The sequence below is a fragment of the Canis aureus genome, chromosome 5 (genome assembly GCF_053574225.1).
Source record: "Canis aureus isolate CA01 chromosome 5, VMU_Caureus_v.1.0, whole genome shotgun sequence".
NCBI classification, from domain to species: domain Eukaryota; kingdom Metazoa; phylum Chordata; class Mammalia; order Carnivora; family Canidae; genus Canis; species Canis aureus.
The window spans coordinates 51625142-51640272 of NC_135615.1; positions in this window are offsets into that span (position 1 = coordinate 51625142).

Genomic DNA, 15131 nt, shown 5'->3' on the forward strand with positions numbered 1-15131 from the left:
CAATCCTAAAGGGGTTCTCCTGTTTCTCCCTGAATGTGTCCATCTTTAAGAACAGAGGGGGCCACAGGCCTCCAGAGCACATGCCAGAAGGATAATATTTTAGATTCAGAAAGATAACTGCATGATAACATTAAACCCTCAGGTTAGTCAAATGCGCCTTATCCTGCTTTCACCACAAGGAGTAGAAAAATCTGAAATTTTACAGAGATTTGAATCCCATCCAAAAATTTCACCATGATAATAAAATTCACTTTGAACTTGACTACATAACAGCAATAACAATTTTTAAAGCTTAATAATATAGTTAAATATGGTATTAAATGTGCTTATAGTAAAGTCTTTGGCATGTCTCAAGAATGTGTTTGGGCCAAAAATAAATAAATGAAGAAATCAGAGACAAAAAAACAAAAACCATGTAAGAAAATTGAGCTTTATAGTTCACTCTAATTTTATATTTATTTGAGTTTACTTTTCTTGCTGTGTCTTGCTGTAGGGATGTTACCCTGAAACAGTTCATGGTCTATCACAAGCCTGGACCTTCTGAAGATCAAAGAGAAAAGCAACTCCTGGCAATTTTTTTCTCATTTTCTGACTAGCCATTTTTTCACTTTGATTACATCGGTTGGCAAGGTGGACGTTAACACCAACCATAGACCTCTCCTTTCTCAATAGGTTATTGAAGTAAATGCAGCATTTTTAGTGGCGTAATATCAAAACACACCTTGTCACATGCCTCAGCTTTGTTATATGCCCTGAAGCCACACAGCAATACATCTCCTGCAGTTAAAAATGGGGACACCATAGAACAAGGTCACTAAAACGTGTGAGATGAGTGGTTTGCTGCTGTTGTTTTTAGAACAAGTTCAATAAGCTACGGTGTCCTTATCAAACTGTCACTACCAAGTTTCTTGATAGGATCTGACGTGTGAGGTACATAAACCTGTTCTGTTGTATCAGTGTGGCCTGGATGGAAAAGGTTAGATGAATGCAGACTACTGCCCAAACATGCTGTTTAATCTTGGTGATAACAAGAAAGAAAAAAAAAAAAAAAGAGGTGTGAAGTGAGTCACGATTGAGGGTTGTATCAGTACGAGCAATTTGTATGTACGGGGTGTAGAGAAGTTGAGAGGGGTTACATTCTTTAACACTGTCATTCACAAAAAAAAAAAAAAAAAAAAAAAAAAAGTCTGGTAGCTTCTTTATGGCTTTGACTCCATTCCAGTGACTTTATACAGTTTATCAGGTGGTACTACTTCTACTTAGAAAGCAGGAAGCTTTCCTGCCACACATACATAGTTTATCTTCTTTTACTTCTTAATGAAAAGAAGCGAAACAGACGCCATATTGTAGAGAAATCTTCTCAAATAAGAATTTGATGAGATTTTAATCGCAAAAGAAAGAATTAAACACCACATCTTACAAAGGTGAGTATTAGAAGTCCCTGTTTACAGAAAGAATACTCATTTATTCCCCCCAAGCCCCCCTCACCAAAACCATACAAGGAATATCTTTGTTATAGGTGCTAAGGGTTTCGTTAATCCCTGTGCAGTTATTTTCAGTGGTGTGCTGGTAAACTGGCTCCCTAAAAAAAAAATGGAAAGAAAAATTTTTTTAAAAAGCCCTGATTTGTAGCATTTGCAGATTTCCATGGTGTAAATACCATGGCTGACTTCAAGCCACCAAAGGAAACCCCAGTATACAACTGGTGATTTTTCCCATTCTGTTTTCACCATGAGCTAAAAGCTCATATAGTGTAACTTTTGCACGGGCACTAAAGAACTCACAAAAGCTTTTAAACTTTTTCCAAGATCACAATCTTCATGTGTATTTCTTTTTTATGTATTTCACAAAATTTGGTCAAGTTCTAAGTTCTAGTAACATCTGCATCCTATGTTTTGATGACTAGTGTGTATCTTTAGATTCTCTTTCAACAAAGTTTTCCAAAGCCACTTGGCTCACATTTATTTTTCCCTCTGCCTGTCATTTTTGCCTCAGTCATATGTCCAACTCAAGAAGCAACTACAACTCGCAAAAAAAAAAAAAAAAAAAAGGAAGGAGGAAGAAAAATGTAATTATAGTTCTTTGAATTATTTCCTATAAGTGATAACATACCAACTCATTTAATTTTTTTAAAGGTTATTTTGGGTTAGGAATAGAGAATCCTACCTGGAGAGAAAAGAAGACTGGCTTCTAATTAAAATGCAGACAGGAGTCTGGTCTCTCTCCACATCTGCTGGGAATTATTCCTTCAAGGTTAGATCATGGTATTAATTCATGTTACTTGTTCAGGAAAAAAAAAAAATTCTAGGGGCTTTCTTCTCAGCACCAGTCACAAGGTATTCTGGGTCTTTTAGAAAATTATAGTCTCTCATCTTCATGATGCCAAAAATGATACCTGTTGAAGTTCTGTTTTAATAATTAAAATAGTTTTCAGAGCAGGAAACTCTTAAGTTACTTTCCCATTTATTTTCTAGAGTTAGCCTAGTTGGAGCTTCACTAGCCTATTCAAATGTTTTAATGACAATATATTTGAAATGAAGGGTATCTTGTATAGAAAATAAATGACTAAAGTAGAATATTTTTTATGGTTAGTTCTCAACAGTTATGAGTTTACTCATTTTTGGATGTGTACAAATTGTTCTTTAATTTGTAGTTTTTTGGGATCCCTGGATGACTCAGCAGTTTAGCGCCTGCCTTTGGCCCAGGGCATGATCCTGGAGTCCTGGCCCGGCTCCCTGCATGGAGCCTGCATCTCCCTCTGCCTGTGTCTCTGCCTCTCTGTGTCTCTCATGAAGAAATAAAATCTTTAAAAATAATCAATCAGTCAATCAATCAGTTTTGAGGAGATATTCTATTTAGGGTAAGAGGAATAGGATCATTTTATCTTTGTCCTAAAGTTATATTATTACTGTAAATGAGTAGACTGATTAAGAATGGATACTATCTCGCAAGCAACTAAAGAATTCAACAAGTGATTTTTTAATTAACTTAGACAAGTTATACATGATAGTATTGAGGCCCAAGTCCATTTCAGAGTGAAATTTCACATTTCATTGTATGGACTTTATGTCCCATCAATGGCATGTCCAAAACTAAACTCTCCTCTGCACTTCCTAGTCCTGCCTTCACCAGTCCTGCTTCATCCACACTGTGGCCCATCTCTGCGTTGGCGACGCCATCGTTCCAGGTGCTCAGGCTAGATATTTGGACTCCTGTCTCTATATCACACCCCACATCATTCTGTTATGATATTCTGTTGGCTGTACCTTCAAACTATATGCAGAAGTGCACCATTATTTACCACTTCCCACTGTGACCACCCTGTCAAGGGACCATCAACTTGTACGTGGACCACAATAAGAGCACTATAGCGAGTCTCCCTGCTTCACACTTGTTTTGCTTTAATTTATTATTAACATAGCAGCCAAGGGAAACTTCTTAAAACAGAAGTCACAAAAAATAAATAAATAATAATAAAAAAAACAGAAGTCACATAGTTACACTCCTGTGTTCAAAACCCTTCAGAAGTTCCCCCAGAAGTGGGATTAAAAGCCCACACATTCACAATAGCTACAAGACTGACTGAGCCCTCTGCCTGAAACACTCTCCTCAGGATATCCCAATGGCGAACTCCCTCAGCCCCGTCAAGTCTGCTTAAACAGACGCTCGTTCAGTGAGGCCGACAGTAACAGCTCTACTTTAAAACTGCAACCCACCTCTTCCCCAGGTGCTCATCTTTCTAAATCTCAACCTCCTATTATATACAGTAATACTAGAAACACCTAAGCATTTTGTCTCATTAATGTATTTAACTCTTACAAACAACCCTATCAGCAGGGGCCCTTGTTATCATTTCACAGATGAGGAAACTGAGCCTTAGAGAGCTTTCTCTTTTTTTTTTTTCAATCTTTTTTTTTCTTTTTTTAAGTTTCAATTCAATTAATTAAGATAGAGTGTATCATTGGTTCCAGAGGGAGAGGTCAGTGATTCATCTGTCTTATACAACACCCAGGGCTCATTACACCCCCTGCCCTCCTTAACATCCATCACCCAGGTTCCCTATCCCCATACTCCCCTCCTCTCCAGAAACCTTCAGTTTGTTTACTATGATTAAGAGTCTCTCATGGTGGGAAGCCTGGGTGGCTCAGTGGTAGGCGCATCTGCCTTCGGCCCAGAGCGTAGTCCTGGGGCCCCGGGATTGAGTCCCGCATCAGGATCCCTGCATGGAGCCTGCTTGCATCTCCCTCTGCCTCTGCCTATGTCTCTGCCTCTCTTTCTGTGTGTCTCATGAACAAATAAATAAAATCTTAAAAAAAAAAAAAAAAAACTCTCTTATGGTCTCTCTGGTTTCATCTTGTTCTATTTTTTCCTCCTTAGAGAGGTTCTTTACTTATTATTTATCATCCAATTTCCTACCCCAGAGTGCCCTACATGAGTGCGAGAATTGTTGTCAGTTTACTATTGTTCCAGTGCCCAGAACCAAGTCTAACAAATAGTAGACACTCAATAAATACCTATTGAATGAATAAATCAACCAGTACTTTTTAAAAAGTATCAAGACACCCGGGTGGCTCAGTGGTTGAGCATCTGTCTTCGGCTCAGGTCATGATCCTGAGGTCCTGGGATCGAGTTTGGGATCGAGTTCCGCATCGGGCTCCCCACAGGGAGCCTGCCTGTGTCTCTGCCTCTCTGTGTCTCTCATGAATAAATAAATAAAATCTTTAAAAATAATAAGCAAATAGTATCCAATATCCTGTTATTCCACATTTTATAATTTAATATCACTATCATTTCACAGAGTTAGAACACTTTTTACACTAAAAATGAAGGAAGGATTCAACCTCAGTTCAGGCACAGCTCTAACATTTGAATAAATTCAGCTTTAGGAAAAGCTTACTACATTGTCTTTTTCTCATTTTAACATAAGATACTTTGTCACCGATGGGCATTGGCTCACAGACCAGTTTTGGGGAACCACTGCTCTGTAGGGAAACACATTTCTACCCATATTCCCTGAGTACCTGTTCTTTATAGAAAGCAATAATCTAATTCCCGAGACTAGAAAGAACTAAGGGCCAACATGTAAGTGCAGAAAGTAAGGCTATAAGGTTTCAGACCTGCAACTGGTTTAATGGGCAAATAATAGAACCTTCTAATATCTGTTTTCTTTGCTCTCACATGGGAACAATAACAGCTGCCTTTCCCGTCACAGTCAAAAGAAAGGATAGACAAGAAAACGGAGTTCTTACAAAGCTTATTAACAATAAGAGCAAAAATTTAATGGATAGTTTATGCCAAACCCTGTTGAAGGCATTTATCTGTAGTAACTCTTTCAATCTTTATAAACAACTCTAATTGAGCAGGCTCTATTATTATTTCCATTTTGTAAATGAGGAGGAGATCCGAGGCTTAGAGAAGTTCAATAATTTGTCTGGGTCACACAGTAGCAGGGGAGCTAGAACTCAAAACAAAGCTGACTCCCAGAGTTTTGCCCTCGATCACTAGGATACCGTGCCTCCCATTACACAGCAGATTGTTTGATGGCACACCTTACCCGTACCTATAGAGTTCATAATCTAGTGAGGCAAAGGGGGAAGACCACACCCAAAAATAAAATACAGAGCACAGTGATCTCCTGTGACATGAATCTCATGTGTAAAAATACTAGCATGAATCAAGATTTTAGTTTGATGGCATTAAACTAGAACTGCTTCGTGGCAGAGGCAATTTTGACCATAATTCAGAAGGAAGGGAGAACATGGCATTGAGAAGACAGGTCGTGCTTCAGGTGGAGAGGACACTGCGCAGACAAGCTATTAAGATAAATGTAGGAGACAGCAATGTGTCTGCATAATGCCAAAACATCTGGTCAATTCAGTTTAAAAAAAAATATATCGATATAGTGAATTTCTTCAGTCAATCCAGATGTTTGGCATCTTGTAGACAAAACATCCAGATGATTAACTGAAGATTTGACAGAGTTGACTGGATTAACCAGATGTTACAGCATCGTATAGACATGGTGTCAGGACGTTTGCTTGGCTGGAGTGGAGTCCAGCTGTAAAGGAGATAATGGCCCCGGCAATGAGAGGGGGCTTAGGAGCAGAGGACCTGGAGCTTAGATTTGATGCAACTGGGAGCTGCTGGAGGAGGAATGTGATGGAAATGATGCTTCGGGAAGAGGATTCTAACAACTCTGAGAAATAAAAATTAAATAAATAAATAAATAAATAAATAAATAAATAAATAAATGGTGAGAGGAAAAGTTGCAGACAGGAAAGAGGATGTTAGGAGAGTGCAGGTGTGTGTGAGGTAATTAGAGCCTGGACCAGAAGGAGGCTTGGGAAAGCTACGGGAAGGAGCAGATCTGAAAAACATTACAGAAAAAGAACAGGAAGTCGTGATGGCTAGACAAGGGAGTGAAACCGCACATCACCCTCAGGTTGGAAGTGCTGAGGCCTGGGAAAGCAGCTGCCTTCAGCCTCACCACAGTAGGAAAGCAAGAGGGGATCCCCAAGAGACTCCTCCCTTCAACCTCTGATTCAGAGGCCACAGCCGGGCCCACAGGCAGAGGGAACTTGAACCACAAACACATCTCTCATACTCAGGGTCCTTGATCGTTCATGAGCCACCGACACTGATCATCTTTCATGTCCAAATTCATAAAAGGATTGAGATTTTTATGGATTCAGTGTGACAGGTAGACACAATTTCAGTGAAAAGTCTAAAAGGATGGTATTTTAATGGCAGTTGCTCTTATCCAGCATGTAACGTAAACTTAAGATGCATATGGGTAGGAGCAAATTAGATGACGTGAGATCATCAGAGCCTACACAGTACACTGACGTTAGGAAAGCCTGTTAGAAGGCACAAACTAATGGCTGAATCCAAGGAGTTACAATAGATTTTTTGAAGTCCTTAATTTATGAAACCTTGGAATGTTCAATGCTTGGTGTAGATGTTCTGCAGAGTTTTAAAAATTCCAAGGATCTTATTTGATAAGAATCGAGTTTATCTTTATAAGGAGACACAAATTCCAATCTGTTAGATTCAAACTATGCTAGTTGTATAATAGCGTGCTCATGTGTATTAAAAAAATATTCTAAATATCCATGCAATTCATGGTTTTACAAATTTGCAGTTTCAAATATTTACAGCCCCGGGCCTATCAGCCTACACAGCCGTTGTGTGCCCTTTATGAACACACCCAGGTTTTCTCCAACAACGTCCCTGTTCATTTCAACGAGAAAAGAACCTTCCACAGACGTTCATCTCGCTTTGTTCATGGTTTGGCACAAAACTGAGAATCGATCTTTCTCTCTCTCTCTCTCTCTCCCCACCCCCTTCAACCAGAGGAATAAAACAGAATGTAAGATCATAAATATATCATTGTGTTTCAAAATCAACCTGGAGGAGGCAGACGGGTCAGGAAACTTGTCAAAATCAGCTTCCCAGGCCTCAGAAATGACACGACCATTGATCTGAGGTAGAAGCCCAAGAAGCTATTGGTGTTTTGTTTTGTTTTGTTTTGTTTTGTTTTGTTTTTTTAACAAGCCCTCCCAACTAATTATGATGCCTGTTTTCCGAAAATTGTACTTCGACGTGCTGCCCTAAAGCAGAAAGCTAGAGAATGTAAAACATCTACTGGACACATGAATCTAAAATACTTAAAAAACAGATTTAATTTTCTTTTCTCAACCTAAGAGTCATATCCCTTCGTTATTCCTTTACGTAACAAGCTCATGGGTAAATTCACTGTGTTCTTTGATGTGCAGAATTTTCCACAAAAACAACAAGTCAAGAACATCTATGCAACCAACCCGAGCAGCCTCGAAAGCAAGTAGGACGGCTTGTCTGTCCTCAGTTCACTTCCCACTACAGCTCTTCCTGAACACAATGTTTACATGATGGGGAAATGTAACAAATGATCTTGGTAAATCTTTCTAGTGCTCCAAGGTTAAGTGAGTCACTTATTTATCACATAGAAGGGGGGGTGGGTTGGGGAACAGTTGAGGTCACTGAAACAATGGGTGATTTATCCAGGTATTTAAATCTAACCTTCCCACAGCCATCATTTTATAAGAAATACCTTGAAATTAGTTGATAGGTAACTAGTTATTCAAAAGGCTAATCAGTGAAACGTCCTCCATCATAACATCAAGATTAGAGTGTTTGTTCTCTACATATCAGCTCTTAGGTGCCGCTTTTTTGGCAGCAACGACTATACTACAGTACGAGAAACATCAGTGTTTTTTTGTTGTTGTTGTTTTTTTCCGATACTACAGTTGCATTTGCCTTAAAATCCATTCATTCTCTTCAATCTTCTTCCAGGGAAGAAAAATCGGGAGAATTTCGTGAGAGGCCCTCATTACTTACCTAAGGTGTCACAACTGAAAGTCAAATTTACTTTTTATGTGCTTCAAACGATGCTTTTGAAACACATGGAGGATACAAGTAAGCCAAGTGGTTTTGACCTGAGGAGTGATTCTTTTCCACTTATCCATTCTCCTGCCACTTTCAAATCTCATCAGGCAACCACAGAAAATGATCTCATGCCCAAGTGGGAAAGGGTTAGGACAAGATAGGATTGCCAAAGAAAACCTTCACAAATTTTCAAAAACACAGAAAGTACATAATAAGTACATGCATTCTGATACAGGTTAAAAGAGAGAGAAATATTCATTTTATTCTTATCACTCACGTAAAAATATTGACCTTCAACGCCTCCACAGTATTGAGAAGGGTAAAAAAATATATATTCTCTTTAATTATGTCAACGATTCTATAGCTTATTGATAGCATTGAGATGCCTTTTGAGTATGTACTTTTATTCCTCAGAGTCATTTCTAGCTCATATGGTACCTTTGTGTGAATTAGAAAAAGGTACTCATTCCCCAAGACACGTTACTTCCGTGTGTCAGAAAATTGTGATGATATATTGATTTTGTTGGAACAAGACACTTCATCGCATCTGCAAGAAAAATGGAGATAGTAACTATCAAATCTATGTTGCGGGTGATGTGAATCACGTCCCCTTAGTGGCAGTACCCTTGTGCAGTGATCAACGGCACAACCCCAGAGACAGCTCTTCCTTCTGTCCCCCCTCACTGTCCGGCTTCTCCATTTGCCAGCCAGCCCAAATGGTCCTGTTAGTCCTACTGACATGACACCCCAGCAAGCTGCTCTCCCAAAGAGCACCCCTGATACTCTTCTTGCCAAATTCAAATCTACCTTCTTGGGATTCTCTCCTCCTAATTTCTCTTTGTCCCTTTCCTACTAACAATTCCTGTTCTGCTTCTGAGGCTCTGGTTCTGAGGAATCTGGGCAATATTCCTTCCCTGAGATAGAATGTCCTTTGGAGCTAAGGCATTTTTGCGGGTGGAAGCTCAAAGGGCTTCCATACAACTTAATCTGCTCCACTTCACTGTTTCCCATATATTCCAGGAATATTCCCAAATATTCCAGGAAATACTTATCTTCCTGCAAAACCTGGAGCATAGGCCTCTAGATGCAGTAACAAGACAATAACCCGTGACTTGGGCCATGAGATGTTCTATCGCACATGTAGAAGCCCATGGCTTGTCCAGGAAAAGGAGCTGGAAGTTCAGACTCCACAGCAACCAAGGAGACTTCTAGCAGAGGACCACAGCCCTCTGCCCCTGGCCTCCACCCTTCTGCAGCACGCTGAAGTTCACGACGGTTCTTCACCAAGCCTACGATTCAATAGCCATCGAGTAGGATGAGGAACAAAGTCATTCATCACAGCCCTGTAAGCTGTATGGGTAGCTAAGGTGTCTCTCCACAGGCTAGGGAGAGTCCCACGTTTAAGTGAGACCTTCATGACCTACCAGGCTAGGGGAAGATCGTGTTCCTGGATGACCTTCTAATATGGCCCATTACCTGCCTCCAGCTCCTGGGTGAACACTCTCCGTATGCAGAATGTGGGAAAAGCATTTAGTGCCTCTCTTCAAAGAAATCCTCCTCTCTGCTAACGGGGGTTAGTAATACACTAGCGTGGAAAACACTCTTCTCTCCCCTCTTCTCTCTCCTTCTCCCACCTTTAAATATCTAAGACAACGTCTCTTGAACCTATTGGCTTCTTTCCCTGGCAAGTCCAGAAAGAGGCAGCCATTTCAAAACCCATGGTGGCCAAAGAAGTCTTCCAGCATCTGAATGCCCATTCCATTTGCCTTGTATCCCACATTATCCTCATTATTTGTGAATAAAACATATCCCACCAATAGGAGAAAAAATGTTTTGTTTTTCTACAAGTGCACTTTTCCTCCAACCATCTCAGGTACTAAAAATGAAGAAACATTGACCTGAAAATGTTAAAGCACCTTCAAGAACCAAGTAGGTGTTTTTTCCCTTTCTCGGCCAATATGATGGGGGCAAGGTTTGACACTTCCAACCAAGTCTAAAATTACAATAGTGGAAAAAAAAACAAACAAACAGTCACCTTAGTGGCCACTGGCCTGACAGGAGTCTGGTTGAACCTTACGGGAAACTCTTCCAAGATAGGAATTAGATGCTTCAGAATTTGTTGGAACGTGGTCAGCAGAAAAATAAAATTTTAAAACCTGGTTTACTTGCCTGAAGGACCTCCATGAGGTAGACTCTACACAGGAAACAATTCCATCTTCCAGAGTGAATATTCACTCATTTTCTTTTCCAGCCAGGAGTTTGTAAGAAGCCAGCAGGCAATGCAGTCATGTGGTAATGTCCTTCCCACTGCCAAGATGGATTAATGCTGGGAGAGCTTACAACTGGTGAGTAATCAGTAGTGCTTGCAGACCCTCCAAGATCCCCAAGGTGTGATTATTTTCCTACGTAGATTTCTGTCATCATCCTCCAAAGGGTGCTTTGTCATTTCCTTTACTCTTCCTTCACTGGACTCTCAAGCCCATGTTACAAGGGCGACATAGTTTCTAAGTCATTGCCAATCTCCTTCTCGAACCCGGTTGGTGACCACTTTAGAGACACTGCTAACATGTGAAAGCTCTATTAACAAAATTATACCTTTTTTTTTTAATGATTCTGGAAAGGTATGAACAGTTGTTTATTAAAATAAGATTTAGAACCTAACTATCCTCCAGGCCCACTGATTTGGTTTATTATGTGCCATACCTAATCCTCAGGTTAATATTAAGGTGTCACAGACCTATTAAGATCTCAGACTCTGAATACAAATTGAAACAACAACACTGCGGCGCCCCGGGTGGCTCCGTTGGTTGAGCATCTAATTCTTGTTTTGGGCTCAGGTCATGATCTCAGGGTTCTGAGACGGAACCCTGTGCCAGGCTCCCTGCTCAACAGGGAGTCTGCTTGGCATGCTCTTTCCCTCTGCCCCTCCCTCTGATTGCGTGCATACCATCTCTGTCTCTCTTTCTCTCTAAGTTTAATACATTTTTTAAAAAGAAAAAATGACCCCAATTATATAAGACGTGAGTTTTCAAATTAACTGCTCTTTGCATATTTTAGCATTTATTCATCATTCATTCCTGAGCTTCTCTGACCATCACTTCACTCTTTGACTTGCACTCAACTCCACTCTGGGACTAAAGAGGCCTCTGAAATGGGAAGTCTCACATCAAAAGAACTCACATTCTGCAAACAGACTTATGTTCAAGTTCTGTCTCTGCCACCAACCAGTTGGGACTTCTTAGATGATTCACCTAAACACTCGGAGCTTTTTTTTTTTTTTTTTTTTTTTTTAATGCTCGGAGCTTTGGTTTCCTCATCTGTAAACTGGACACCTGGTTTACTTCAAAAGATTGTTGTGAGGGATTAAATCAGCTCGTTCTTGTAAAGTGTTTAGCACAGAGCCCAATAAACCACAATAGCATTTGTGTTACCAATTATTACTAATATTACCTCCTTCAGTCAAAGCTTACCTAGCTTAGAACTCTTGTCTAATTGTGACTTTTAGGCGGCTGTAAGCTTGAACTCACAGCTCCTGCCTATGGCGGGAGCCGGGAATCAGGTCAGAGGGGGCTCAGCAGGGCTGTGCAGCTCCCCTGGATCCTCCTGTTACCATCGCTCTCCACTGATGGTTCCTTGACCTGAGCCCACCACCCTTACTGAGGGGTTAGGGCCTGCAACCTTTGCTTCCTAGTCACTCAGGAGGTGGGTACTTTGGTCTGTCCTCCTCCCAGGTCCCTTCAGCTGAGTCCCAAATCTTCAGGTCACATCTAACACTAAGCATAATTCCGGCAAACTGGGCCAAACGTATCTCCAGAGCCTCATGATCAGCAACTCCAGCCCCAGACACAGGGTATTGCCCTTGATGCACAACAGCCCGAGCCCTAAACCGGCGGGCCCTGCCTCTGCTGAGGTCCGAATCCCTCAAGTTTTTGAAAAACACCCATGTCTGCCCCAATCCCGACCCTGGAAGCCTGTATTTTTAAGTTGCCTGGGTGGTTCTGGTGATAACCCCAGCCTGAGAAGCTCTGACTTTAGCAACTACCCAACATCCTTCTCTCTTCTTCCCATGTCTTGGAACTGGGTTATCTCTTCTGAACTCCAGAAACCTGCCGCTGTTTCTCCTAAACCCCGTTGGCTGTTGACTCTGGTTACTATGAATTCCAAAACAGGTCACAGGAACTCAAGCTGCTGATTAAGGCTTGGGAACCTTGCCCCCACGTCCCAGCCCCCTGGGCCCAAGAGACAGAAAGGATGCCATACTCGAGCCAAAGAAATATAAATAAGCAAGGGAGCACCGCGGTTGGGGAATCGGTAGCCGCTAGGGCGGAACAGGGATGTGACTTCGAAGGATTTAAAGGCCTGAGACGCCAATGGTGATCGAAGATTCAGGGAAAAAAAAAAAAAAGAAGTCCCTTCTCCTTGCCAAGGCAATCGAACGTGATGCAGAGCATCCTGGGGAAGCTCATGAAAGACCCTAATGAGACCTCTGTTTTGTAAGACAAAGTAAAAAAAAAGAGAGAAGAGCCTGTGAGAAGCCCTGATGCGGTTAAAACCCATCCGTAGGCACCTGGGTCGGGGCCACTTCTGGGCGATGCCAGCGGCGCAGGGCCCGGGGCTCCTGCAGGTCGCCCCTCCGGGTCTGGGTCCGGGGCTCCTCCCCCCCACCCCCCACCCCTTCCAGGGCTCCCTCCGCCCTCACCCCCTCCGGGTCCGGGGCTCCCCACCATCCCCCCACCCCCCACCCCCCAGGCTCCGGGGCTCCTCCCCCCACCCCACCCCCTCCGGGTCCGGGGCTCCTCCTCCTTCCCCCCTCATCCCCCTCCTCGCTCCTACCCCGGCCCCCCACCCCCTCCGGGGCTCCTCCCCCTCCCCCATCACCCCACCTCCGAGGCTCCCCCCGACCCCGCCCCTCCCCCCTCCGGGGCTCCTCCCCTCCCCCCTCCGGAGTTCCCCCCACCCCCCTCACCCCCTCCAGGTCCGGCCCCCCCTCGCCCCCGCCGGGCTCTGCTCAGCAGGCGGACGGGCCGCTGGGGCTGCGCCCCCTGACCCCGCACTGTCCCCTCGGGCGCCCCCCTCCTCCCCTGCGGGCCCGGCCCCCGCGGCCGCTCGCACCGCGCCGTCCGCCAGCCCGCGGGAGGCCCGAGCTCGGGGCGGGGTGCGGGGCCGCCGCGCGGAGGGGGAGGGAGCGGCCGCGGGCGCGAGGCTGGGCCACGCCGAGCAGGTGGCGCCCCGCGGCCGGGGGGGGGGGGGGGGGGCGGACTGCGCCTGCGCCGGATCGCCTCCCGCGGCCCGGCGGGACCCGAGGCGCATGCGCGGCGGCCGAGCTCCCCGGACACGCGCTCCTCCCGCCGCTCGGTCGGGGCGCTCGGCGGGTCCTCGCGGGGCCGCGCGTGTCGGGCTCGGGCTGCGGGGCAGGCGGGAGCTCGCGGAGCCCCGGTCGGCGGGGACCCTGCGCGGCCGCCCTTGGCCGCTGCCGCCGCCGCCTCTTCCCTGCCTCCTCCTCCTCCTCCTCTTCCTTCTTTTTCCTCCTCCTTCTCCTCTTCCTTTCCCACCTTTTCCTCCTCCTCCTCCTCTTCTCCTTTTTCTCCTTCTCCCCCTTTTTCTTCTTCTTTCTTCTGCAACAGATTTTTCAGTTTCAAGCATTGCCGAGCTCCATTCACGTTATAAATACATTATTTTGCATCCTACCTTTTTTTTTTTTTTTTGCACTTGATACCGCAGCAGAAACCTATTCCGTACTTCGAGCAGGCATCGCTTTGAAGCTCAGAAAGTGGGTGTAGCATCAGTTAATTAACTATAATTTCAATGTAGAGACACCTAATAGGGCTCTCATTTGTACCGGCAGGTGGGCACCGGCCCCCGGGTTTGGGGCTTGTTGGTTGGTCGGTGGAGCTCACAAGTCCCACCTAAGAATTTCACCCAGAGTATGTTCGGGAAGGACAGAAACTTGGAAATCTCCGCTCTTTTCCACACTACTGATGGTAGAGTCAGCATAGAGGGTTGATGGGGCTGAACAGTAGGATGAGCTGCTGTGCCTGTGAAGTGGGAGGTCACAGGCTTCCCGATGGAGGTGGAGGTGAGTGCAGAGGACGGTGCATCGCTCCCTCGAGGCAGAGAGACCAAGGAAAAACAGTAAGCTGGTCCTTCCTGTGAACTCTCCATGGAGAGGAGTACCTGATTATTTTTAGAACACGGGTGTTGAACATTCAGGTTTGTTAGGCACAAGCTCTTAGCGGGTATGTATTATATAGGAAATGTATGTGTATAGGTATGTATACATTATAGAGGAAAAGTCTCCTTGTTTCATTCTCTTATAAAAAAACATCAAAGAAATGGAGAGAAAGAACTGGCTTACGGAAGAGTGACACTGCTTAGTGCCCTTTCTGCCTTACTGTGACCTGCCCCTCTAGAAAGAGATTGACATGTTTTCGTGGGATCCCAGATGCCTAGGATAAACGAAGCCAATGAGCCACCCAGTGCCTCTCTGTGAGCTCCTGCATATGCCTACTTCTTTTGCTTTTTTAAGATTTTATTTATTCATGAAAGACACACACACAGAGAGAGAGAGAGAGGCAGAGACACAAGCAGAGGGAGAAGCAGGCTCCATGCAGGGAGCCTGATGCAGGACTGGATCCCAGGACTCAAGGATCACACCCTGGGCTGGAGGCAGATGCTCAACCGCTGAGCCACCCAGGCGCCCCAGATGC